At 46.5% G+C, this 23,515-nt stretch overlaps 1 protein-coding gene across 1 annotated transcript in view; it reads left to right on the top strand.

Moving 5' to 3' along the window:
- ARHGEF9 (Cdc42 guanine nucleotide exchange factor 9) overlaps window positions 1–23,515 on the top strand; it is a 317,600-nt gene that overhangs the window by 19,129 nt on the left and 274,956 nt on the right. The gene's annotated exons all lie outside the window — the stretch shown is intronic.

Below are 23,515 nucleotides of genomic sequence, written 5' to 3'. Positions count from 1 at the left end.
GGTTACCATAGAGCAGTGGGAAGGAGCCACAGAGTAGCCACGTGTGTCCTGAAAATCTTTCCAGTGTCAGAATTTTGTGACATCATCAGTTCACAGCTCTTTGTGTTCTGCCCTGAGTTTAATACACCAAGCATAAACAGAGTTCCCACCGTATTGTATCTTAAAGGCCTTTCTACTCAGTGTTTTAAGCCACCAATATGCACTATGCTGCACCAGTGGAAATTGTGCCTGCACTAGGAATTTGCACCAGTGCAACTATAGAGGCAACTAAAGTCCCAGTGTGGACAAGGTCTTTGACCTAGACTTTTTAAGGTGCCTAAAGATCCAGATAGGGATTTTCGAAAGCACTTAGGCACCGAGTCACTTTTGAAAATCTAACTAGGCACCTATTTGGATCTTTGCATGTTTAAATACCTTTAAGAATCTAGCCTTTTATTACTTAATTTCCATGTTGGTGTGGCTCAGCCGTCTTATGAGATGGCAGAGCTATTTTCCTTTAGGCTTTGCATGTCCTAGCAGTAATTCCATGTTGAGAAGAAAATATAAATAAACTCAAAAAACAAAAGAAGCAAGGAAAAAATAATCTTTTCAAATGCTGGAGCAGAAACAATAGGATAGGATATGCACCCTGGGGAAAGCTAAGGGCTGAAATGGATAGGAGCCAGAGTTGTCTTTGTAGTGCACTGTGAGTAGCACCACCTCTTGCTATAAATAATGCTCTGTTTAGCAATGTTACAGTAGAAGCATGGGTGACCTCTAGGCTCCCCACTGGGGGTGGTGGGGAGAGTCTTCCTGTGCTGCCTTTGGATATTTAAAAACATAGGAATGGCCATAATCGGTCAGACCAATGGTCCTTCGAGCCCAGTATCCTGTTTTCCAACAATGGCCAATGCCAGGTGCTTCAGAGGGAATGAACAGAACAGGGCATTTATCAAGTGATCCGTCCCCTGTTGTCCAGTCCCAACATCTGACAGTCAGAGGCTGAGGGACACCTTGAGCATGGGATTGCATCCCTGGTCATCTTGGCTAATAGCCACTGATGGGCCGATCTTCCATGAATGTATCTAATTCTTTTTTTAACTCAGTTATAGTTTTGGCTTCACAACATCCCCTGGCAACAAGTTCTACCGATTGACTGTGAATTGTGTGAAGAAATACTTCCTTTTGTTCCTGTACTTCCTCCTGCCTATTGCTTTCATTGGGTGACACCAGGTTCTTGTGTTATGTAAAGGGATAAATAACACTTCCTTATTCACATTCTCCACATCATTCATGATTTTATAGACCTCTATCATATCCCCCTTTAGTCATCTCTTTTTCCAAACTGAACCATCCCAGTCTTTTTAATCTCTCCTCATATGGAACTGTTCCATACCCTTAATTGTTTTTGTTGCCCTTCTCTGTACCTTTTCCATTTCTAATGTATGTTTTTTGAGATGGGGTGATCAGAACTGCATGCAGTATTCAAGTATGGGCATATTATAGATTTATAGGGTGGCATTATGATATTTACTGTCATCTTATCTATCTCTTTGCTAATGCTTCCAAACATTGTTAGCTTTTTTGACCACCACTGCACACTGAGTGGATATTTTCAGAGAAATATCAACAGTGACTCCAAGATCTCTTTCCTGAGTGGTAACAGCTATTTTAGATCATACATAGGATAGTTATTTGAACACCAACATCAGCTGAAGGTATAAGCAGAATTAAATATGCCTCACTACAGTGATTCTTGCTCTCATGCTAAATTATGGTGCATCTGACTTGTTGATTGCAGGATTTGGGGCTAGAAAAATATTTCAGCACAGGATGCTTAGGTGCTGAGAACGCAAGGATTGATGGACAGATCAGTAGATAAGGGAAAGGTGCACCCAGCAGCAGGAGGGGGTAGTGAGATAGACATGCTTTCCTCAACATTTATTGCTTTCTTGACATCATTTTCAATGTAGTTGCAGGGCTAATGCGTTCTAATGCTAGTCTCCTTCTCCCTTGCCTGCAACTTTTTTTTTTTTAAAGTTATTTCACTACATTGAGAGGGATCCAGAAGTGTTTACACCTTCCTCTTAACAGGGCCATACACTAGGATGAGGTGAGTGTATCTCACATGGTCAGTTTCCTGGGATTGCCAAAGGAAGAATTAGGAAATGGTCACCTAGTCCCCCCCTCAGCATCTTTCTCTTACCCTTTTGAAATTCAGGCCCCCGCACACCACTTTTCCCTCACCTGTGAAACTTTCCCCATGGCTGCTACCTTCATCTCTTTGGTCTGCAGGTTGAAGTGTCTGGTGATGATGTCGCATTGGTAAGGTGTGATGCAAAGTCATGTCATAATATGAGCAGCATATAGTTAGGATGGAGGGTCATATCTTCAAAAGGGATGTGACACCTATCAGATTCAGAGTAAATTTGTACCTGAATCCAGCCTTTCCAGGTCACTTGGATAAGGCCCCCTTAATCTATCTAGGCATTTGTACAGACGCTCCCCAAGTTGCACATGCGCTACTTACGGAAATTTGGATTTACGGAAAAAGTTCTGTAAGTTCCATAAGCGCTTTTTATTTTTTTTGCGTAATTGTCGGAGATACGTTCGCGACTTACACAAAACTCGACTTACGCAAGGTGTTCCGGAACGGAACGCTTGCGTAAGTCGGGGAGCTTCTGTACCTCTGCTCATCAGCAAGTTATCTAAATGCTTAAGAAATACAGATATTGGATAGACATTCAATGTCAGCCTGTGTACTGAAGCATTCATTAAAATGTAATTAACTACATTTAAATGACTTTTTAAGAACTTAAATAACTTACCAGGAATTGCATTTAATTAGTATCTGAGCTGCATATCTGTTTTGTGATAGATGCAATCTCTGGCACTTGGTAACTGAAACAATACAGGGAAAATAGTGGAATTGTCATATGTCCATTGTTATATCGCTTTGCAATATGATAATGTTGCTTGCATCCTTCAGCTTATTTTTGGGACCCTTTACTATCCTGGAAATCCAGGGCAAAATTATCCTTTGAGATCCTCATCGCAGTACTCAGCTGTGATCTTCTGGATATTTATGTGGAGGACAAGAATATCCAGAGTTGCAAAGACTAGAAAAAGGCCAGGAGTTCTGGAGGGGTACAAACCCTCCTACTTCAGGAGATTAGGCAGTATCTAAGTAAGGAGGGTAGGAAACACTTTTCCGTATTGTCAGGGCTTCTTGTATCTTCCACTGAAGCTGCTTCTACTAGTCACTTGTCCTAGAGAGGATTTTGGACTAGATGGACCAGTGGTCTCTTGTAATCTGGTAATTCCTCTGTTGCAGTGTTCATGTTTGGAGATTCTCATGTTATAGTGGATAGCAGGGAACCAAAGCTGAGTACCAACTTGTGGATCTAAGAGGGGAGTTTTGCCCTAAAATCACCGGTCAAAGTGGTGATCCTATTATTCCTATTAAATCATATACATCCTATTTAAACACCTCCATCCTGGCATTCAAACTGCCAGGGACCATTGTGGCTTTTATAACCTGTTCTTGATTTTCTCTTGCCTGAAACTGCATGCTGTTGGTTCATGAAACTCTTCCCATTGTGTGTTGTGTTACTGAGGAGCACCCCCAAGGTGCCTCCATCACGCCAGGAACTGTGCAAGATAAAGCAATCAGTGAATTGACACAAAGTTTTACAGTTCACAGAGAGTGTGGAGTTGCTCATCTTTGCAATGAACCTGCTTCACTCCCAGCAACAGTAGTGTGAGTGACTCCAGTTTATCCAACAGATGCATCCAAGTGACCCTGTCTCTCCTTTGGCTTCAGGGAAAATTATTCTCCTTCTCTAATTTCATTGTGTTTAGCCATCACGTAAACTCTGTGTTCCCTGAAATTAGAAGGAAGTAATGCTTAAATTACATATGAATGAACTGATTTAGTTGAACTGAAGTCTCAAGTCACATTCTTGTAGACTCAGTGATGGCTTTGTCTGTCTGCCATCATCCATCCATCTATCCATCCATCTAACACTATATTGAATTAAGAGATAAACAAACGAGACTCAAGCATTGTGAAAGCTCTGACTTAAACTAAAAAAACCAAGCAGTGCAGGCGCGGGGCTACCATTGTATCATCAAGTACTGCTGCACACATGCTTCAGGGCTAGGATGACCTCTTTTGGATTCAAACCAATAAGGTTCCCCTGTGAAGCAAAAGTTTAAGAATAACATAGACTGTACTCTGCAAAGACCTAAAATGTACAATATTTGTAAGGTTGACAATTGCTTGGAGTAATAATTGGATCTCTTTCCCCTCTGTCTTCCCCCCCACTCCCAATTGCTCAGAGCACCCTCCCCCCCGCCCAGAACACAAGAATTTAATGCTAGATTTTGTTTTGGGGCACAACCGTGAGCAAGGGGTTTGTGTAAGAGGCTCCGGCCTAGGACTAGTTCTACTGTATTTGGCCCTTGCGCTGGAGGTCAGGAGTAGTAATTTTGTTGCTGGCTAAATACTATTATGACACCTGCCATGTTGGCTGAACTGCACTGGTTGGCATGTTGGTGTGTAGATGGAGCTGAGAGTTGCCACAAGTAAAGCTGCCATGCCAAACCTTGATCAAGAAGATCCCTTTCCAGGGCTGGAAAAGTTCAAGCACCGTGTCTGCTCAGTATGTGGCTTCTCTGGTGAGACTGCCTGGAAGAGTTGTTTGCAGTGTTGTAGTCAGGTTAGTGCCATGATATTACAGAGACAAGATGCACTTCAAAGTATGCATTCCTAACCAGGTGGGGAGAGAGGAGGCTGGAAAGGAGAGGAAACGGGGAGCAAACAATCATGGAACCCTTGAGAGAAATCTATCTATTCTAGGAGAATTTATTTAGCTCCAGAGCATAGAGACTCTGTGACACTCTGTACCTCTGGGGAACACCCAGCACCCCTATGTTCATCCTTTTAAAATGATTGTGTGGTATCCAATGCAAAGTTTGTCATGTCGAGTATCTTCGGAAGGCTCATGATATACTGAGCATTGTTGTTACAGTAATGTTATAGGTTATAATTTAACGTATATAGTTATGAGGCTGAAAATGTATCCTCATGGCTTAAAACAAGTCCAGGTAAAAACTCTTCAAGAACAGAGAGGCAGTTCACACCTCATCAGGGCAGGTATAGGAAAAATCCAGTCCAGCCTTACAGGAACAAAGGATGCTAGCCTAGGCACAACAGAAGAATCTGTAGACCTTTGAGGGAGTCACCCCCCTTTCTTTGGTCAGTTTGGAACTGCAGTGAGGTAATGCTCACCTGACTCTGTAGCGGAGGTGGGGGGGGGGGCAGGGGGCAAAGCCAAGAGGGAAGAAAGAACATGATAAAAGGGAGAGATGTTTGCCAGGCTCTTCCTCTCTCTTCCACCTCCATCTACAGACATCACCGCCAAGTGACTGAAGCTCTGATCAAAGGGGCAAGCTTGGCTGAAAAGCAACCAACCAACCAACCAACCAAACAGCCAGCTTCCACCACTTTTTCCATGTTATCTGTCCTAGGCTCCCATGGAAGCTACAGAAGGCAACAATTCCCTGCTGTTTTTTGGCCATCGTGAACTGCAAACTCTGCTCACGCTTCCACATCTACAGTATGAAATTAATTCGAACTTATTCTATTTGAATTTTCTGAAGCAATTTTATACATTCGGTGTTGTGTGTACCCACTAAAGTGCATGAATTTGGTGGAGTGCATCCACAGTACTGAGGCTAGCATTGAATGTCGGAGCGGTGCACTTTGGGAAGCTATCTCGCAGTTCCTGCAGTCCCCGCCACCCACTGGAATTGTGGGTTAAGCTTCCAGTGCATGATGGGGGGGGAAACATTCTTGTAGGTGTTTCTGAGTGTGTGCCATCACTCGCTTCTCCGTCCGTGAAAGCTATGGCAGACGTCATACTGCCAGCAGAGAGTGCAGTACGGTTCACTGCCTGTCTCCTGGTACTATGAATGAACCTCGCATGTCCTCTCATCTTTCTATCTACTCGTTTATCTAACCATTTCTCGCCTTTTTTTGGCTACCATGAACTGAGCAGCACAGCTTCCGCCGCAAACTCTGCTCTCCCACTCTTGCATCACTAGCTAATTTTTCCATGTTGTCTGTCCTGGGCTCAAATGCAAGCTACAGGAGGCAACAATTCCCCGCCGTTTTTCGACCATCGTAAACTGAGCTGCACAGCTTCCGCTGCAAACTCTGCTCACGCTTCTGCTGCAAACTCTGCTCTCCCACTCTTGCAGCTCTAGTGAGCTTCCTAACTCCATGAAAGCTGCAGAAGACAACCGTTTACCACCTTTTATTGGCCATATTGAACCAAACAGCCCTCCTACATTTCGCGCCCTTTTCTAGGATTACTCGTGCAGGTGCCATACCGTGGCAAGCATGGAGCCTGCTCAGATGTCCGCTGCAGTTTTGACCATCGTAAATACCTCACACACTATCCAGCAATATGTGCAGTACCTGCAAAACTGGGTGAGGAAGCGATGACAGTGCAATTACTATACTGATGAGGACATGGACACAGACATTTGAAAGCGCGCTGGTGCAGTTTATTGACTTGGTTAGATCTCAGCACAACCAATATGCCAATTGTAATTGCTGCTTGTTGTGTGCTCCACAATATCTGTGAGAGTAAGGGGGAAACGTTTATGGTGGGGTGGGAGGTTGAGGCAACTCGCCTGGCTGCCAGTTTTGCACAGCCAGACAACAGGGCGATTAGAAGAGTGCAGCAGGGTACACTGCACATCAGAGAAGCTTTGGAAGAGTTTCATGACTGGCCAGGGTATGGTGTGACAATTGTGTTTATTTCTCTTAAAGTTACCCACCCTCTATATATATGAAAGGAAATAAAGTCAAAATTGTTTAAAAACTGTTCTTTATTATTTGTTCCACAACACATTGAGAGATCTCCAAAGGCAGACCTGAGGGAGAGGGGGTATTGGGTTAGGGGGGTGGCGGAGGAGGGAAGGACAAGTCCGGAAACCAAATCAAAAGTTCACATATGCCAGCTTTCTGCTGCTTGGGCGATCCTCTGGGGTTGAATGTGTGGGTCCCTGTAGCCTCCCACCTTGTGTTCTTGGGCGTCTGGGTGAGGAGGCTATGGAACTTGGGGAGGAGGGAGGGCAGTTATACAGGGTCTGCAGTGGCAGTCTGTGGTCTTGCTGCCTTTCCCGCATTAGATCCACCATACAGCGGAGCATGTCAGTTTGCTCCCCCATGAGCTTGACCATAGCATCCTGCCTGCTCTCATCGCACACATCCCTCCTCTCTTCGTGTTCCTGTAATGCTTTATGGGACTCTGCAATTGTTTGCCTTGACGCATTCAGCTTGGCCCTACCAGTGTGGGAGGACTGCATGAGCTCGGCGAACATGTTGTTCTAAGTTCGTTTTTTCCGCCTTCTAATTTGGACCAGCCTGGGACGGAATACATAGGGGCCACATTGAAACATTTGTACCTGCGGGTGGAGAAAAAGGGAGGGTAGTATTTTAAAAGATACATTTCAGAGAACAAAGGGGACACTTGGTGTGAGTAAGCCATCACACACGGCCGGGCAACAGAATTCAGCTTGCAGGCAGCCTAGAGACATGTCAGGTTCTGCTTCTTCTACATTCATTTCAATGCTTTCAAACTGCTGGGCCCCCTTTCCCATAACAAGCAATGCCTGGTGGGTTAGCCATATAAAAGGAGGGCCTGCGGGCTCTCTGGGATGATTGCTTCACACAACACCCGCCTCCCCCCCGCCCTCTTTCCCCCCCCCCCACCCCCTCGTACTCACTGCATGGCTCTGATGAGGCTCTGAGCAGGGATGAGCCCTTTAAACTAGACACGAACAGCCCAGCGTGGCTGGGTTTCCCCCCTGTTCACCACCGTGTGGCTCCGATCAGGCTCTCATTCACCAGAAGTACCTTCTCCAGGGTCATGGTTCAGGAGCCCGCCTTGGGACTGGGGGAGGCAATTGGCTTCAGCATTAAGAATAGTTCCTGGCTAGGGGGGGAAATGGATTCCCCACTTGCCACCTGTGCACTGTCCTCCTCCTCCTCCTCTTCGTCCTCCAGTGACCCTTCCTCCTTGCTCTGTGCAATTCCCCTCTTGCAGGTGTCCACGGACAGTGGTGGGGTAGTGGTGGCATCACCCCTCATAATTGCATGCAGCTCACAGTAGAAGTGGAATGTATGGGGCTGTGACCCAGAGTGCCCGTTCACCTCCTTGGCTCTTTGGTATGCTTGCCTGAGCTCCTTGATTTTTGTACGGCACTGCTCTGTGTCCCTGGAGTAGCCTCTTTCTGTCATGGCCCTGGAGACCTAAGCCTATGTATCTGTGTTCCTTTTTTTGGAACATAGTTCTGCCATAACAGACTTGTCTCCCCAACATAAGATGAGATCCAGTATCTTTCCTTCAGACCATGCTGAAGCACGTCTGCGAATCCAAGACTGCGTGATCTTTTGTGACGGTGGACTGTGCTGATGGTCACCAGTGCTGATGGTGACCAAACAGGAAATGAAATTCAAACGTTCCTGGGGCTTTTCCTGCCCACCTGGCTAGTGCATCGGAGTTGAGAGTGTTGTTCAGAGCGGTCCCATGGGAGCATTCTGGGATAGCTCCTGGAGGCCAATAACATCAAATTGCATCCTGTAAGTGTGCACAGACTCACCCAGTGGGACCTCCTGCTGGCTGTCCTTGGGAATTAGCATCCAGCCTCCGGAGTGCCCTCTTCAGGCTGGTGTGTCTCTGCCACTGTTGGCCCCTGTGTCCCTCCCAGGACCCCGGTGCCCCTTTAACTGGGTGCTGCCCCCTGGCAGTACTCCCACAGTTCTGGGTCACCCCCATCCAAGGGAATACCCACCCACTATCCCCACTTCGCCTCAGTCTTGGCTACTGCCTAGTCTCCAACTTGCCCTCATTCACTGGGGCAGACTGCAGTATAAGCCATTTATCACAGGCAAAGGGGTTCAGACCTGCTGCCTCTGCTTACCCATGGGCTGCCCCGTTGCAATCCTGCACCTATTTGGCCTATAGTTAGGCCTGCAGCCTGGGGCTTTCCAGGCTGGAGCTCCCAGCTCCCCTGGCCCTTCCCCAGCCCTGCTCCCAATCTAAGTGTCTTGCTTAGGTCCCTGCAGCCAGGCTCTTCTCCCTCTACAAGCAGAGGGAGACTTACTGGGCCCTGGCTCCCAACCTCTGATAGGGGCCAGCGGGGCCTGATTGGGGCACGGCCACTGCTGAGCCTACTTTCCCCAATCAGTCCAGGCTTCTTGCCACAGCCCTCTCCTGGGCTGTTTCAAGCCCCGCAGGGCAGGAGCAGGTAAACACCCAGCTACACGTCCACAATACTTTTAACCGAGGATTGCAATCTCGATTTAAGTGCTACTCCACTTGCCGAGGTGGAGTACAGAAACAGGATTAAAGAGTCGTTTAAATAAAAAAAACAACAGTTTGGTTGTGTGAACTGAATCATTTTTTTTCCCGAATTAACTTGCCTAATTCTGAAATAACAGACTAGTGTAGAACAGGCCTAAGTTTGTAAGGGCATTGCAAGTGTTAAGATCAGCTTACAATGCGTTTTGCTTTTATTTCATTTTACCAGATCTGACTTGTTGTGCTTTGACTTATAATCACTTAAAATCTATCTGTCATAGTTAATAAATCTGTTTGCTTATTCTACCTGAAGCAGTGTGTTTGGTTTGAAGCATGTCAGAGACTCCCCTTGGGATAACAAGCCTGGTACATATCAATTTCTTTATTAAATTGATGACATCATATAAGCTTGCAGCATCCAGAGGGCATAACTGGACACTGCAAGATGGAGATTGCTAGGGTTGTGTCTGGGACTGGAGGTATTAGCTAGTGTCATTCGGTTGCACAATCCAAGGAGTAGCTTACATGCCAGAGGCTGTGGATGAACAGCCCAGGAGTAGGGGTTCTCACAGCAGAGCAGGATAAGGCTGGCACCCAGAGCCAAGGATTGGGGTGACCTAACAGATCACTAGTCTAGATAACACCAGAGGGGAACGTCAGACTCCCACTACACAAAAGAGAGGAGGAAAGAAAAGTCCACCAGCTCTTTCGTTCCTATGTACAACCACTGAAAAAATGGGAGGAAGAAAAATTTGAAGACTGAAGAAGCATTCCGTGTAGCTCAGAAGCTTGTCTCCTTCGCCAGCAAAAGTTGGTCTAGTAAAAGATATTACGTCATCCACCATGCCTGGAAGATTGTCACCTGTTTCTGAGGGAGATCAACACCTCAAGTCATGTAAACCACGGGACAGCCTTGAATAATGCTTTTTGCCCATTAATTGGGATGGAGTTTGACCTGTTGACCTTGAGTTGAAGGACTTTATTTTCTGATCCCCTGCTCATCCGGTGTACCTCTGCTCCTTTGCTAATGAGACTTTAAATGCAACATGTTTTTCAGAGTATGTAAAATAATGGCTAAAATTTTATGTTTTCTTCCTATGGGCACTTGCTCCTCTCTCTCCCTTCAGGGAGCCAGCTCCGGAAAATCTTAATAGTGTTTGCTGTAAGCCCAAAGATCATTTTACCAGATGTTTCACCTAATTCTTCACTCCCCTCACTTTGAAAAGCCTAAAAATAAAGCAATATCCAGTGTCTCACACACCCTGGCTCAGGTTTGCCAAAAAATTATCAGTCTCTTCCGGCAAACAAACCTGAGTCTGCATTTGTGTGGAGCCCTGAGAAGAATAAGACACTTGCAGGAACCCACCCTGGGGAGGGCTTTTTTGATATTGTAGCAAATTGAAATCTCTAGTAAAGCAGAGTTGGTGTGAGTTGGACTCTGCCCCCACCCCCAGCCCAGCTCCAACTCCACCTCCACCTCTCTTTGTCTGAATGGGTGGGTCAAAAAACCCAGCCAGGTTTTATGGCAGATCTTTCAGAGAGGCAGCATGAGAGACTGAAGAGATGTGCAGGGAGATCGAAACGCAAAGAGAAGTCGAATCCCTCACTATTTATTTGACCTAAATACATCGAGATAACTGCACCATGAAAGAGAGAATTTCCTGACACTATAGAGCTAAACATCTGTTTCCTCCCATTTTTTTCGGTGGCGGTACATAGGAACGGAAGAGCTGACGGGCTTTTCTTTCCTCCTCTCTTTTGTGTAGTGGGAGTCTCTATGCTCTGGAGCTAAATAAGTTCTCCTAGAACAGACAGATTTCTCTCAAGGGTTCCATGATCATTTGTTCTCCATTTCTCGCCTTCCTGTCTCCCCCCACCCCTCCTGGTGACCAACGGATACTCTGAAGCCGAGGCAGGACTTCCTTAGCTTATGCTGTGCCTCCTGGCAAGTTCAGCTGTAAGCCCTGTCCCCCATCATCCACTCCCCCTCCCCCTACAAAACAATGGACCAAACGCTTCTTGTTGTTTGTTATTTTATATTCCACAGAGGAAGAGCTGAATAGAAGTCTGTGTACCCAGGGGCCCTCAGTGCATTCCATATCTGACTACAGTCTTCCAAGAGGCAGGATTACACAGTGCAGATCACAAATTCTTTACTGTGAAATAATATACACGTATATAATTATAATACATAATAGGCAGCTGCTGTCTCATAGGCAGATCCTTTAAAAAGCGACCGATGAGTCTGCAGGTAAAACAGCTGCTAGTTTTGCTGAAGAGATGATGACCAAAAGAAGGTTTTTACTCCTGGTTGGCACTGAAGAACCAAGACCCCTACAGGAGACTGAGCCGGTCTATTTAATCCCTATCGGGGTAAAAATCTTGGTTTGGTCAGAAAATAAGCTGACATGACTCCAAGACACACAGCATGTTGATTTGTCGAGGAAGAAGTTTCCATTATATATATATATATATGTATAAAAAAAATCAGGATTAACCATTGACCAAAACCAATTTTAACAACAGATCAAAGAAATCATGTTAAACAATTGGGTCTGAGAAGCAGAACCAAACGGAACTATAAGTGTTACAGGAGGAGTGATAACATGTTTCCATTTGTGGGTGGAACTGGAGAGAACAGAGGAGCACGAAATTAAAAATGACCATAGGAATTAGTGGGGGTTTGGGCAAAATACTAAGTAGATCCCAGTGGTTCACAGTCAAGCTGGAAGAGCATATTGAGTAGAATCCTGCAGGGATCAGTTCTGGGTCCGGTTCTGTTCAATATCTTCATCAATGATTTAGATAATGGCATAGAGAGTACAGTTATAAAGTTTGCAGACGATACCAAGCTGGGGTGGGGCTGGGGAGGGGTTGCAAATGTTTTGGAAGATAAGATTAAATTCAAAATGATCTAGACAAATGGTCTGAAGTAAATCGGATGAAATTCAATAGGGACAAATGCAGAGTAATCCATTTAGGAAGGAATAACAAGTTGCACACATATAAAATGGGAAATGACTGCTTAGGAAGGAGCACTGCAGAAAGGGATCTGGGGGTCATAGTGGACCACAAGCTAAAAATAAATCACCAGTGTAACACTGTTGCAAAAAAAGCGAACCTCAATTCTGGAATGTATTAGCAGGAATGTTGTAAGAAAGACACAAGAAGTAATTCTTCTCTACTTTGCGCTGATTAAGCCCCAACTGGAGTATTGTATCCAGTTCTGAGCACCACATTTCAGGAAAGATGTGGACAAATTGGAGAAAGTCCAGAGAAGAGCAACAAAAACGATTAAAGCTCTAGAAAACATGATGTATGAGGGAAGACTGAAAAAATTGCTTTATTTAGTCCGTAGAAGAGAAGACCGAGAGGGGCCTTGTTAACAATTTTCAAGTACATAAAAGGTTGTTACAAGGAGTAGGGAGAAGAATTGTTTTCCTTATCCTCTGAGGATAAGAAAAGTAGCAATGGGCTTAATTTACAGCAGAGGCAATGTAGGTTGGACATTAGGAAAAACGTCCTAACAATCAGTAGGGTTGTCAGTTGAAAAGGGACCCTGGCAGCTCTGGTCAGCATTGCTGGCCAGGCCACTAGTAGTCCAGCTGGCAATGCAGCAGGCTAAGGCAGGCTCCCTATCTGCTCTGACTCTGTGCAGCTCCAAGAAGCGGCTGGCATCTCCATTTCCTAGGCACACGGGCAGCCATGGGGACTCTGCATGCTGCCCCCACCCCAAGTGCTGGCTCTGCAGCTCCCTTTGGCCAGGAACCATGGCCAGTGGGAGCTGTGGGGGCAGTGCCTGCAGACGCGGGCAGCATGCAGAGCCCTCTGAACCCTCTGCCTAGGAGCTGGACATGCTGGCTGCTTCCGGGAATCACCTGAGGTAAGCACCGCCCAGCCAGAGTCCACACCCCAAATCCCCTCCTGCACCCCAACCTCCTGCCCCAGCCCTGAGCCCACTCCCACACTTCAAACCCCTTGGCCCCAGCCCAGAGCCCCCTTCTACACCCTAAGCCCCTCATCCTTGGCCCCACCCCAGAACCTGTACCCCCAGCTGGATTCCACACCGCCTCCCACACCCTAACCCCCTGCCTCAGCCGGAGCCCCCTCCAGCACCCTGAACTCTTCATTTCAGGAGGAGAGAGTGAGTGATGGAGGGAGGGGGATAGCGTGATCATAGACGGGGCCTCAGGGAAGGGCAGGGGCAGGGCAAGGGTGTTCAGTTTTATGCGATTCAAAAGTTGGCAACCCTAATTGTCAGAGTAGTTAAATACTGGAACAAATTGCCCAGGGAGGTTGTGGAATCTCTGTCATTGGAGATTTTTAAGAGCAGATTAGACAAACACCTGTGAGGGATGGTCTCTAGATAATACTTAGTTCTGCCTTGAGTGCAGGGGACTGGACTAGATGACCTCTCATGGTCCCTTCCAGGCCTACGATTCTATGATTCTATGAAATGTGTATGTGGGGGTGGGGATAGGAAGAGGATTTCCTATTTTATCCAAACTTCTCTACACATTACTATTGCTCTGGGGATGCTGCCAAATAAGGGGGTCATTTGTTAAAGCCAATAGTGACAATCCAGCGAAAAACCTAAGGCTCTATCTTGCCTTGTCTCTGTAAGGCCCAGTTCCACACTGTGGGCAATGCAAAGCTTCCCAACCCTGAAGGCACTCACAGAACAGTTTTCTATGCACTCTAGGGGCCACTGGAGCAGGGAAGGGAAGATATTAAAAACTGCAGCCTTTGGATACTTTCTTAAATTGTAAGATATGTCCCATGAAAACAGGATCCTTCCATAGTCTTGGTTAGAAGATGAGAGAAAATTTTTTATTTCCTTTTGTCTTCACAAAACCTGTAGAGTCATTCCCAATGGAGAAGAAGAAGTAGTGTATTCTACTAATCTTTACCTGCTGAGGCTGGAAACCTCCCCCTATGACAAGGCAGGCTCGACTTTGTACTCTGTCTCTGGTACAGCAGTTGGTGCAAGCCTCATGGCCTTGCATTTGCTTTGCATTTCTCGGGTATGATAGTGCTGAGATGGACTATCACCTGGCCTGGCTACTTACTGGAAGAACCGCTCTAGTGTAATGACCATAAAACCATCTCCATGGCAATCGACATGTTCTATCTGTTACTGATTTACTCTTAAAATGCAGGCTTAGTTCTCAGGCACTACTAAGTAATCTTGCCAGGGAGGTGGTCTCTGAAGGGGATAGTCTCTTCTCCATGCATGCATGGAAGTCCCCCAGCAGGAGCACAGGTGATTCACAGGCTGTCTGTGTGTGGGCCATGGTATAGCAGTTGTTCAGCTGGCCTGTGAGATTATGGACAGGGTCAGGATGGGTTATCACAGGATAAAAAACAAAATATTGTATTTATATAGTGGATTGAAATGCAAAAGATCTCAAGAAATATTACAAATTACTCATTTAGGAGCCCACCCCCGTCATCCATCACTGAAGTGCAGCCACCTCTGAGGTGATATGCAGCAGCTGATTAACAGGAATTTTTAGATAGGGATAACATAATTACCATGCCCATGTTGGAACTTAGCCAGGATACCAAGGTTATCTTCCTGTTCTTGCAAAGAATCTCATGAGATCCTCAATTATCATAAACAGTCAGGACTTAGTGTTTACTTTTCACGCTGAAGACTGTTCCCTTCTAACAGCATAGGTTCAGTACTGACTTCGAGGCATGAGGGCCATCTACGGAACAGCTAACATGTGTAGCATGTGGGGTTTTCTGTGGGAATCTCCCTCCAGCTACTGACCAGATTTGATCCTGCTTAGCTTGTGAGAACTGATGAGATCAGCCAGCCCAAAATGCAGGTCTGGAAAATAATGGTGTGGGTTATCCAGCCTAGCCTTGCCATTTGGCAAGCCATCTCCCATCGTTGTTGCCATTAACTTCCTAGTCAAAGTCCTCTTCATAATCTGCTTTGATGGCGCCTTGACCACTTCCCTTAGGATCTTACTGGATGAAATTTACCCCATGCAGAGAGCCGGGATGAGGTCTTTGCAGTACTTAAGCCCTGTTCCGAGGGCAGAAGTGAAATGTAAGTGGTGTACAGGCCTCAAGCTGGCTCTCTGCACTGGTGAATTTCACCCACGGCAAAGAACTTTAACCTAACATCTACTCCAACCTTTTACTTCCTTATCTTCTTCCATGCTGTAGAGTAATAGTTCAGGCAGCATTTAATGTTCCTGTGGCTTTGAAAGTCCTTCAAAAATATTAAACCATGAAAAAGCTTCCGCATTTCCATTCCAGACAGAGGATCTAAAAGTTAAGCATTTTATCCTATTTTTTTTTCCTTTTCAAGCCACAGGGCAGCTTTACAGCATCAAATGCTTAATAAAAATACTTTTGCTCATGGCCTGGGGGCTGTTATGACATAAAATATTGTGCCAAAAATGTTTTCCACCAGCCTTGCAGTCATTCCAAACTCTCAAATATTCAGTGAAAGGTTTTCCCTCTACCACTGAAATCACTTGACAGAATCAAATCCAGCCTGGGTCAGAAGATCCTTTAAATCAGAGTTTCTTCATCAGCCAGTCTCTTTCCAGGATTCCTCAGTGTGCTGAAACATTGGATTTTGCTAGAGCTGCGAATGACTCTTGGGAAACCATAGGGAGAGTTTGGCTGGCTGGAGAGGGAGTAGCCCAGATAAAGTAGTATTCCCTGCACCGGGGTTTGTGGAGCACTTCTGAGATCTGAGGGGAACTGATTAATCACTCTGGCCTGATCAAAAGCCCATTAGGTTTAGATGAGTCTTTCTGTTAACTGCCATGGACACTGTATTGAGGCTGTGTTGCTACTCTCCCCCTTATCTCCACTTCCTAAGTCACATTAAAAGAAACAAAAATATACATTTGATATGACTTTCTGCTGAAAGCAATCTGCTGTAGCCACAGGGATGTTATGTGATTGCGAATGGTGTATGGAGGGGAGGTGCCCATAAGACTGTTTCTCTATTAGGATGTGGGTCATGCTAACAAAAAAGCATGAGAATCCCGAGGCAGACCGATCCATTATGGCACATAGAAGTTTGTATAACTACCAAAGTGATTTTCATGGCAGTTACGCTCCTAGGGTTTTTTTGTTTTGTTTTTTTTTAAAGCAAGAACACTTCAGAGAATACCATGAGTTGCGGGGGGGAAGGGTTTATATGAACGTATGCTATTGTGAGGGGAATCTTGCTCCAGGGCTTTCTTCACTAGAAAATTATATCAAATTAGAACACTACTTTGATGAGTTGTGCTAACTGACACCCTATTGGCCACAATTTTTGCAGTCAGGAACAAGGGAAGTTTAACATCATGTCAGCAGGTTGTGAGTAAGTCACAGTGATACCAGAGTTTACCTACAAGTAACACAATGTCGGACAGAGCCATCCCTTGGGTAGAGCGAATCAGGGTGACCACTCCAGGCCCAGTACTTTGGTGCGATTGGCCAGCGCAGTCGGTCCCGGAAGAGATGAATCTGTCACTTCTGCCTCAGGCCCTGCACCCCCCTAGGGACGGCCCTGATGTTTGACATGACTTATTCCAGTCTACAGAGACTGCAAAGTTGTGGTCAACATCATGTTAGTCCGCAAACAGCTCCTCAAGGTTGTGTTTTAACTTGATGTAATTCTCTAGTGAAAATAAGTCCCTAGCAATAGGTAAAGCTCCAAGGGTTTGCCGGTTTTGGCCTTGATCAGATAGACCCAAAAGCTTAGAGGCCAAAATTTGTTCTCAGTTACACCAGTGTAAATGAAAAGTAAATCCACTGACCTTTGTGCCATTATCCTTGATGAAATGGGCACTTACTCATATGTACAGCAGACCTTTCATTTCAAGGAAAGCAAGAAGCAACTTGGGAGTCCCATGTATCCTGCAACCTGCATGTTGAGCCTGTTTCAATTGCCTTGTCTGGTGGTGCAGCCTAAGTGATTGAGTGTAATCCCTCACTCCTCCAGCTGGCACCGAGGAGAATTGTCTCCCTGTCTCCTATGCAGGCTGTGTTCCTACAACTAAATTTATATGAACTTCTTATGAGTGGGGATCTTTGTGGGACCTGGGGCTGCTCTTCAAGTGACTGTGGTGAAGGTAGCTGTGCAGCTGTTACAGCTTATTACAGGAGAGACACACTCCGAGTTCTCTTGTGGAGGTATTACCTTTGTTCTTTCCTGTTTGGTTGTTTTCATGATTCTTTCAGACGGAAAGGCCTTTTGTTTTGGAGCCCAGTTTTCTCATCAGATTTCTTGTTATGTTTTTCACCCACCAAGAACAACCATATATTTTTGGCTTGAATGACATGTAGAACAAAAATAAAGTCTCCAGGAGAGAACATGTGTGTGTCCCTCCTCCACAACATGCTATATCATTTCTTATTCCAGGTATTTGGGTTGCCAAACCTCCCGGTTTTGCCAGGCGTCTCCTGGAATTGAGCTCTTATCTCCCAGAAGCTACTGAAGCCAAACTGGGAGATTTTAGGTGCTAAAAGTCTGGCGGCGCAGCAGGGCTAAGGCAGGTGCAGGGGTCTCCGCACACTGCCCCCACCCCGAGCGCTGACTCCGCAGATTCCATTGGCTGGGAACTGTGGCCAATGGGAGCTGCGGGGGTGATGCCTGCAGGCAAGGGCAGCATGCGGAGCCCTCTAACCCCCAACAGGGGCCGCAGGGATGTGTTGGCTGCTTCTGGGAGCAGCACGGGGCCAGGGAGCCCTGCTGCGCCACTGACGGGGAGCCATCTGAGGTAAGTGCCACCAGGCTAGATCCCACACCCCTCCCGCACCCCAACCCCATACCCCAGCCCAGAGCCCCCTCCTGCACCCAGACTCTCTCCCAGAGCCCACCCCTCCTCCTGCACCACAACCCCCTACCCCAGCCCAGAGTCTCTTACTGCACTCAAACTCCCTCCCAGAGCTTGCACCCTGCACCCCCTCCTGCACCCCAACCTCATGCCCCTGCCCCAGACTTGAGCCCCTTCCTGCACCCAAACTCCCTGCCCCAGCCTGGAGCCCCCTCTTGCACCCAAACTCCCTCCTGGACCCCGCACCCCCTCCTGCACCCCAACTCCCTACCCCAACCTGGAGCCCCCTCCTGCACTCAAACTCCCTCCCAGAGTCCACACCTCTGATCCTTTCCAGCATGCGAATCCCCAGCCCTGAGCCCCCTCATGGATCCCACACCCCAACCCCTTGCCCCAACCCTGAGCCCTCTCTAGCACTCAAACTCCTTCCCAGAGCTTGCACCCCACACCCCCTCTTACACCCCAACCTCATGCCTAAAGCTTAGCCTGGAGCCCTGTCCCACACTCTGAAACCCTCAGCCCCAGCCCGGAGCCTGCACCCCAACTTCCTGCTCCAGCCCGGTGAAAATGAATGAGAGTGAGGGTGCGGGAGAGCGAGTGAGGGATGGAGAGGGGAATGGAATGAGCGGGGCAGGGCTTTGGAGAAGGGGCAGGGCCGTGGGGCAGGTGGAGGGGCAAGGGTGTTTAGGTTTGTGTGATTAAACAGTTGGCAACCCTACCTGGTGTTGGTGTTCACTAGTAGGTGTAGTCGTCTGGTTAATAAATGCATGCAAAAATATTTCCAGACTGCTCTGTTCAAAACTTACTTAAAAACATCCTTTTTACTGTAAACCAGGATTATGACTAAAACTTTCTCTCTCATTTTTGTAGCCTTTCCTCCCCACATGTTTATACTTGGGAACTAGGCTTTTTTATGCTATTACAGCTCTTAAAATGCTAGAAGCAGCAAGGATTATTGCTTAGAGCCTCGAACGGGCACTATATCTTATACTGTAGTCAGAAGTGTGACTGCAGCACGTGTAGATATATTAGCTACCTCAGATAACAATAGCAATGAAGCAGCAGCAGGGACCGTACAAGCCCATCCAGGTCCCTCGGTATGTACTCAAGCAGCTTGCCCTTGCTGCCATGGCTTCACTTCTGTTGTTATTTGAGTTAGCTAGATCAAGACTGAGTTCTGTTCCCTGCTTGAAAACTGACTTGTGTGACCTTTGGCAAATCACTTCACCTCTGTGACTCTCTTTTTCCCACCACCCTTTCTCTGTCTGGCCTATTTAAATTGTAGATTCCCTGGAACAGGGATTGTTTGCTATTATGTGCTTGTACAGTGCCTAGCACAATGAGTTTCTAATCTCAGTTGTGGCCTCCGAGCACTGCTGAAATGACACTACTATTATTTTGATCTTATTGAAATCAATGGGAGATTAGCCCATTTGTAGCCCCCGCACTTCTTTTCCTCTGCTTGATCGTCGTAGAATTCTCGCAAACCTCTGCTCATTACTACCACTGCCTGTCAAGCATTTACAGACGCTTTGGATGAAGAATGTATACATCTGACTGGACTGAGCAAAATTAATGTTTTCCAGTTGGATTGAAAACCTAGGAGAGCTGAGGTGGAGGTGCGTGGGTGCCTCCCACAAACCCAGGTGCTTTAATAATAGGACAGAGCTGGCTGTCAAACATACAGGCTCCTATCTAGAGGGAGATTTAGCTTCATGTACACAAGGAGGAAGGCCAGCAGTTGCCAAGCATGCACAGCATGGGAAACAAGGAGATTTGAGGAGCATAAAAAGTCCTGCACGCTTAATTGGTAAGAGGCTGATGAAAATAAGCTGGGCCTCTCACATCAACTATATGATGACCTTCTGTTGATCTCTTAAACCTGCCCCTAGGCCCTCGTCCAGACTAACCCGCGGCATCGGCGGGTTAAAATCGATTGCTCGGGGATCGATATATCGCGTCTAGTCTGGACGCGGTGTATCGATCCCCGAGCGCGCTTACATCGATTCCGGAACTCCATCAATCCGAACGGAGTTCCGGAATCGATGCGGAGAGCCGCGGACATCGATGCCGCCCCGTCCAGACTGGTGAGTACCTCGATTTTAGAAATTCGACTTCAGCTACGTTATTCTCGTAGCTGAAGTTGCGTATCTAAAATCGATTTTAATTCCTAGTCTGGACGTGGCCTTGGTCTGCTGCCATGCCAGCCGGTGGGGGAGGTATCTGCTGGAGCTATGTTGTTGCTGTTGTGTGGGTGGTTGCAAACATGGTCACAAATGGAGCTGTTATTTCTTAAAAAGTTTTAAGGTGGTTTATATAAAGATAAACCTCCTGAGCCTTCTGTCATTGTGTGTGTTTGTGCATGTGTGGGTGTGAATATAGAGCTGATCAGAAGTGCTAGAGCGGCAGACTGAAGGCCTCTGTTTAACCTCAAAACAGCTAGAGCATGAGAAGAGCCACTGCTGTCCCTCAGCTCTGAGGGCTTGGCTACATTCAAAACTCCAAAGCGCTGCCGCAGGAGCGCTTTGAAGTGAGAGTGTGATTGCGGCTCCAGCGCTGGGAGAGAGGTCTCCCAGCACTGCACCTACTCCACCTCCCCATGGGGATTAGCTTGCAGTGCTGGAAGCTGCGCTCCCAGCGCTGGGGCACTGTTTACACTGGCGCTTTGCAGCAACTTGCTGCACTCAGGGGTGTGTAAAGCACCAGTGTAGCCAAGGCCTGAGAATAGTTTGGACCCATTCAGTTTTTGGCTTCTTTACTGAACCTGCCAACAGAGGAGGCTTTTTTGTGTTTGGATTTTTGGGGATGTGGCCCCTGGGAACTAAAGGGAGACCACCATGCTCATTTCATGTAGACCATGTAACAACAATTTTCTTTTACTAGCAATTTCAGTCAGGATTTGAACTGATGACTTAGAGGTGCCATATTTCACCCAGCCCCAGAGCTACGCAGTCCTGCCACTCGTTTGCTCTTATGCTAGAATCTCTTTGGCATCATCGTCCACAGTGGTGACTGAATTGTAAATTGTTTAGTGGTTTGGGCAAAGTGGGCGTGGGAGGGGACTTAAAGGGGCATCACCTCAACTCCTGTCTCTAAAGCAATATGTCTGTGCAGCATACAGAGTGCCTGGGGGTGAGAGGGAAGGGAGGGAGGCTGGAGCAGTGCACTTGAACTGGCTCCATGGCAACTGCTCCAATTCACATCTGGCTTAAAGCCCCTTTTGTACCCTGCTTTGTGAACCATGCCTGAGTGCTCATCAGCTGCAGCTCAGGATCTGGCTACGTTGCTACTTGGTCTCTTTGACTAATCAAAACTGATCTCGAGCTCTTTTATAAACATCCCTCTTACGTGTTTGTAGACAATTATGTTTCTTTTCAGTCTTCTTTTCCCCAGATGTAATCTACCCAGTAAAGAACAATACATTATACATTGTAAAGAAGAAGAGAAAAGAAAAGTAAAAGCCTTTTGTGACTTTGCCTTTCACCCCCGTGTGCATGGTGGCCTTTCAGCTTTCAACTTTTAAAATGCTCCCTTCCCAGCCATTCGGTTGCATTCATTTCTATTATTCTTTAAATTATAGCCATGATCACTGTGAATAATTCATGTGTGTGAAGTGATTTGAATGGCCCAGGGGATTAGGAATCTTTGGCTAGTTCCAGAGCTGCTGAAGGGCAAATAGTCCCTCTTGGCAATGAGTATTTTAAACAAAACAATTGCAGTTTTTAAATTTATTTTTCTTGTTATTGCCTAACGGGGTCAGCACAAGACACCCGGGTGCCACTTAAGCCCTCAACATAGAGTTTAAATGGGACTTAATTGGTGCCTAGGCCCCATACAAGGCCTCTGAATATCATCCTTTAAGATTTCTGCATCACAAAGCTGGATGGTGGTGTGGTCCAGAGAATCCTCACCATTAGCAAAGCTTGACCTTGTCCTGCTTTTCCAGATCAGTGCAGAGCAGGATGTTTGCTTTGAGTTTTTGGCATTTTATGTTACACTGGAGGTAACTCATTATTATCTGTAACTGTCTTTCACCTCTGTCCATTTCCATGATTATCACCAGAGTCAAAACCATTTATGCTGGCCCAGATGGCTTGATGCTAACTAAAACAAGATGCCTTTAATTCATATAAAAATAAATGCAGTGTTAAAGGGGTGCTGACTCGAGGGTCACAAACTAGTTTCAATAAACATCTGAATTCCCTGGTGTTTCTACCACCGTTGTAGGTTCGTCTGTCTCTATGAGAGGTGTCACCCAATTAATTTAGATTTGGTGGGAATGGTTGAAATGAAGTCAGTTCAGATCGTAAGCCCTGTGGGTCAGGGACTTGTCTAATACCTGATGTTTGTACAACACCTAGCACAATGGGGCCAAACTTGGTTGGGCCTCAGGCACTACTGTAATAAACATGATTATTAATAATAATTAATGTAATTACCAACTGCACAGTGCAAGTGCGGGGCGGGGGGGCGCAGTGCTGGTTGCATATAGAAATGCAAACTAAGAGGTGATTAGCTGGATAGGGAGGGAGCCCCGATCCTTTGTTACTGAGAATGCTGCTGTGCAGTCCGCTATTCCTCCATCCTAGAAGCAGGAGGAAGGCCACATGAATTTGTTTATTATTAAGTCTTCTCAGACCCACCCTTTCTTTGCTTACATCCTGTCACTATCTTTCCCTTAAGCTGTTGAGAATAAGAATGCTCAGACGCCTTCCTTCTGTTCAGTGCTTAACTTTACTGATATCCACATGCAGGCTCTGCTTGCAACTGCACTGAAGTGTAACAGCCTTGTGCCCTGGGCAAGGATCTGCAGGATCAATGTCATAGAGAGGAATCCTGCTCTGCCACGCATGGCTGTACTGGGCAGAGGCCCCAACTGTGGCAGAGAAGGGTTAGGCTCTGCTTAGCTGTGCATATGACTGGGAGTTCAAATATATCCTCACAAAGAAAAATGAGCTGCTGGCACCTCTCACTGCACCTTGCTCTTGTGGTTTTATTCCTAATCACAAATATCATACTTTGGAGCTCACAGCAGTGGAACCTGTACACATTATGATACATCACAGTGGTGACTGCAGAGCTTCCATTTGGAACTCCCTGTCCTGCACTGGGGTCCCCATGCTGCTGACACAGTTACAGGGTTGAGATCTAAAGACTGTCTCTTTAGAATTGGCATGGAAGCACCATCAATTATCTGAGCTTCAGGGAAGGGAGCACTGTGGAGCCTCTTGGAATGGCTGCCAGGAGAGGATTGGAACCGCTCAAGGGTAAATACGTTGCTACTTCATGATGGATTGGTCTGGTGAAGATGTAAGTTGCATTTATAAGGAGATTTTTCTGAAATCCTCCCCCCTCCCTCTG

Source organism: Gopherus flavomarginatus, chromosome 8 (assembly GCF_025201925.1).
Source record: "Gopherus flavomarginatus isolate rGopFla2 chromosome 8, rGopFla2.mat.asm, whole genome shotgun sequence".
NCBI classification, from domain to species: domain Eukaryota; kingdom Metazoa; phylum Chordata; order Testudines; family Testudinidae; genus Gopherus; species Gopherus flavomarginatus.
Note: the sequence above shows the minus strand (reverse complement) of the source record. Positions and strands in the feature narration are given on the sequence as shown.